A 5000-nucleotide genomic window follows, 5' to 3' on the forward strand; every position below is an offset into this window, starting at 1 on the left:
TGTGTGTGTGTGTGTGTGTGTGTGTGTGTGTGTGTGTGTGTGCATGTGACCCCTAATTTCTCCAAATCGGCTCAAAAGTCTAGATGGGCACAGCATCGCCCAGTACACTTTCCCTTTCACTTTCAACGGCACAAGCCCGCACATATGTCGAAAGCGCCGTGTGATGGACGAGCCGCATTCCCGCGACCGCCGAGACCACGACCCCCACGAGTACTCCAGCCGGACATGAGGCTCACGGGCTCTCGAGATAAGCGAGAAGCGAGGACGGAGCCCGAGGAGATGGCGATGGCATGTGGCCGCGAAAGAGTCTACGGGAAACACGCCTGGTTTAGCGGACAAAGCGGAAGAGGAGGAAGAGGAGGGGGGGGGGGGATTAGGAAGGGAAAGGAGAAGGAGGAGGAGGAGGAGGAGAAGGAGGAGGAGGAGGAGGACAGCGAAGGGGGAAGAGGAGGAAGGGAGGAGGAGAAGGAGAATACGAGGAGTCTGTGGATGTCTGCTCTACTGAGTGTCTGGATTTTGGTTTATTCATTTATATGTTTTAGTATTTATCTGTTTATTTATTCTCATAATTTGTTTGTTTATTCTTTTCATTTATCATTCATTATCATTAATTATTTACTCATTATTATCTGGGTATTTTGTTTACCGTTCTTCTCCTCCAAAACAATTTTTTGGCGAATCTAATCAGTCTCTGGCCTTATGCACTGGAATTTGAAAATGACGCCCGGGAAGACAAGAACGTTAATGGCAGTAGTTGATCATTAGCGACATTGTGCAGTTATTGGGTTTGATGGCACGGTACCCTATCGAACTGTATTTTACGGTGTCATTTACGGTGCCATACGACTGGTTGATAAACTGATTTGTGCGTGTTCTTGTGCGAGGTATTGGCCTGTTTATTTCGCATAAGTTTGATTTGTTTTTCTTTTAACGTTGCCAATATGGCAACAAAGCCCAACCATATTGTCGATATTGTTATTAAACTGCGCTAGTATTATGGAAGTTTTACGTTCAGTTTATAGCAGCATTTCAAATTTTATCCTGTCCTGCAAAATGAAATCGTTGCGGAGGGAAGGAGCTATTCCGGAGGAATATCGTCGACATAACTTTTAAAAGACCAGATCCAATCACTGTTCCAATATTTCAAAGGGTCCAAGAAAGAAGATTGATGACGTCACAAACCCCGGGTACGATCCCCCTTTCGTCGGTGAGTGATATTGCTGTCTGTCAGTCCGGCGGCGCTCGCTGGCTCCTGTTCTGTCTGTGTCTGCATGTTTCTGCGTCGCTCTTACAGTGTCTTAGAATCTAAAAGCCTTATTCATATTCCTTGCTCTCTCTCTCTCTCCCTCTCTCTCTCTCTCTCGCTCTCTCTCTCTCTCTCTCTCTCTCTCTCTCTCTCTCTCTCTCTCTCTCTCTCTCTCTTTATATATATATATATATATATATATATATATATATATATATATATATATATATATATTTATATATATATATATATATATATATGCATCATCCGCAAGCGTTATCGTGGGCCAGTTTAGGACTGTGTAGGTCCTTCTTTGCAATCTAGATATGATACGTCAAAGAAAGGTCAGATCACGCAATGCCACCTCGATGATTTATGAATAAGACGTAGGACATTCCGAGAAATAGTGGAATCATGTGAATTACCGTGTCATCAATAAAACTGAATAGGACAGTCTTTTTTTTCTTACCCACGAGCACTCTGGGGATTAAAGATCAAGCATCGCTGTTCTGTCATATACGAACACAAACAGTCGACCTCCTGTGACTTTTCGGCCTCTCTTGATCTCTGCAACATTTCCTTCCTTGGCGCGTCACTGTGATATGTCCTCTGCTTTAACGTCACAGGGGAGGGCGTGGGTCCGGGCGAGTCGAGTCCTCACACTCCACAAAACTGCTGTTCTTCTTGTTTACTCCTCGTCCTCGCCTTAATGTACTCCTTTATGGGTACTTCCGCTCGCGACTCCGTCTTTCAAGTCTTTTCTGTCTCTAGGGGAGAGTCCGGCTGTCTCTGCCTGACTCGACCGTCGAGATCTTTGAGGGTCATAAGAAACGCCTTTCTAATTGTTTTACTGTTTATGTCTCCTTGTGATTCTTTGGTCTATTTTGCTATCATTGTCTGAATGCGTAGCTTACTTGGCTTTTTCTGTGTATAAAAAGTCACAAGCACCATGAATCTACAACTTCCACCCACACACACATCACCTACATTTGATCCACGGCCTCCCCATCATCTCACAACGTAATCCGACAGCATCGCCCTAGATGATCCTTCGCAGGTCATGATCGAGACATAAAAGTCCAGAGGAGGAGTAGGGGCGGGGGCGGGGGTGGGGGGTGAGGCAAGGAACTGTGACCTCACGAAGGTATTTAGGTTGACTGGTTCGAGACAGGAGGGGGAAGGGGAAGTAGGAGGGGGAGGGTCTGAGGTGCTGACATCCGGCAGTTTGTCGGGAGTCGTAACGCCGCCACCCCACTTACCTGCGGCCCCGCCTCGCTGCTCCCCCACCACGAATCGCTCTTGCCTCCTTTCATGTCGCTTCGTTATCTAAAGTCATATTTTCTCTGCTGATAAGCCACAACAAAACTCACTAGTCTTTCCCCTCCCTATTTTCATATTTATGGCAGTACTAACTGAAATGAATTAAGAAATTTCCCTTATGAAGACGATACAAACATCTAACCTGTAGATCGGATTACCGCGCCTGAAAAATGGCGAACCAGATGCCCAATCATCTTTTGGCATTCAAAAAAAAAGCCAATCAAACGACAAGGAAGAAAATGATGTAAGATGGAGGGAGGAAAAGGAAACGTAGGAAGAATTATTCATAGTGTAATTATATCTTGGCGAGTGTCAGAGGCTTTGCTGCCGCGGGTTGAGAAGGGCGGCCAGCCGTCAGCCTCCTTAGAGATAAATTCTTTAGAGTGATGCGTATGCTCATTGGGAAAAGAATGTCGCTTTCATCTTCCTTAAGTGTCCGGAAATTAGGTTTTCTAATATACTGACACGAAATATATTTCATGCCTCTTTCTGAGCATACACCCCCCCCCCCTCTCTCTCTCTCTCTCTCTCTCTCTCTCTCTCTCTCTCTCTCTCTCTCTCTCTCTCTCTCTCTCTCTCTCTCTCTCTCTCTCTCTCTCTCTCTCTCTCTCTCTCTCGCTCTCTCTCTCTCTCGCTCTCGCTATCTCTACGAAGAGTAATTATATGATTATCCAAGGACAGGCTTTTTAGAAGCACTGCTTGCCTTTAAGACGGGGATAAAACCACTTGTCACACCCCGTCGCGATTCGCTTTGGCAAACAAAGCCGAGAATACAAAGGAAATACAATGGCCAGATTTCCCCCGGCTTTTCATAGACACTTGAGCTTCGTGTTACACTTTTCTTAAAGCCCAAGGCACCAGAGAGCGAGAATGCTTGCGCCTCCGTTTTCATATTCCAAAATGGTATATAAAATCTTTTGTTGCCCGATGCTGGTTCTCGTAGATTTTCACTTCTCTTTTTTTTCAACTTCCTCCCCCCCCCCCCCCCCATCTCCATCTCTCTCTCTCTCTCTCTCTCTCTCTCTCTCTCTCTCTCTCTCTCTCTCTCTCTCTCTCTCTCTCTCTCTCTCTCTCTCTCTCTCTCTCTCTCTCTCTCTCTCTCTCTTTCTGCCTTTGTCTATCTGTGTGACTGACTGTCTGTCTGTCAATTATTAAGGAATAATAGTAGTAATGTAGTAAGAATCATGCAATGTTGATTGTGCAAGCAGTGCAAAATGATCTCTCGAGTACTGGTGGAATTAAAGGAACTGGAGTCGCACTGGCCGCGTTAAGGAAGGCACTGGTAATTGTGAAAGATTATGATATCAAAATAAAGACTAAAAATCCTCAAGGAAACACGGCAATGGTTTAGGAATCGTCTGAGCGCTTAGGGAGTTACCATGATGTGCGAGTGTGTACAGGTTAAAACTGGTACTCAAGGGATTGTGATCCTGTCTTGAGGTTCTGCTGAGGTGCTATGGAGGTCACGCCAATAGAGCGAAAGTCATACTAGCTCTTTGGGGATTATTCCGTGGGAAATCCATCTATATTAAACTTTATAACGAAGAGGTCGAGATAACAATGTGAATTAAAACTCAGCGTGCCTCTGGAACGTCTCCAAACAAACGAAAACAAAGTTGAAGTCATTTACATATACTTTTTTTTTATCTTATTGATTTCCAGTTCCTAGCTACCCTCTCTTGCCCGTGATTTTATTACAAATAAAAAAACATATATATATATATATATATATATACGTACATACATACATGTATGCATGCATACACACATACACAATGCATACAGACAGACAGACAGAGATATAGAAAGACAGACAGACAGACAGACAGACAGACAGACAGACAGACAGAAAGACAGACAGACAGACAGGTATATATAGACAGATAGATAAATGCCCTAAATAAGTCTACACAGCGAAAAGGCCTTCGACATATTCGTGTGTTTTCTTGTTCTTCCCATCGTTGTTTTAGTCATTCAATATGAATCTTGCATACGTTCATCTGTCTGAGTTTTGATCCTACGAGTACCTGCCGTACCCTGCATTTCGTTCCAGTTTGTGCACTATCATGCCCGTCTCCATCATCATTATCACTTTAATGTTATCACCACCAAGCGCCTGGATGTAGGCTCATTCGAATCCACTGAAGCAATTGATCGTCATGTGACTTGCACGGAATAGTACATTCATGGTTCTGCCGAAGTATTACGGAAATAAATCTTTCCTCACGACGCCGGTAATCTGTCTTAGAGCCCAAGCGGATGATGCGTAGGTTGTAAAATCTATTGCGCTAATGCATCGCCGCAAGAAACAGGGAGAGAACTTTTCTTATCCGCAACAGATTTTCCTTTATATTTATGGCAACTACTTTGCGATTACCCCGTCTTTTGATATTTTGATTTATTTTTGTAAAGCGTTTTTGTTTATGCCTTTGTT

At 44.1% G+C, this 5000-nt stretch overlaps 1 protein-coding gene across 5 annotated transcripts in view; it reads left to right on the forward strand.

Moving 5' to 3' along the window:
* LOC125036469 (leucine-rich repeat-containing G-protein coupled receptor 5-like) overlaps nt 1-5000 on the forward strand; it is a 162829-nt gene that overhangs the window by 116684 nt on the left and 41145 nt on the right. The window lies entirely within an intron of this gene.

The sequence above is a fragment of the Penaeus chinensis genome, chromosome 21 (genome assembly GCF_019202785.1).
Source record: "Penaeus chinensis breed Huanghai No. 1 chromosome 21, ASM1920278v2, whole genome shotgun sequence".
NCBI classification, from domain to species: domain Eukaryota; kingdom Metazoa; phylum Arthropoda; class Malacostraca; order Decapoda; family Penaeidae; genus Penaeus; species Penaeus chinensis.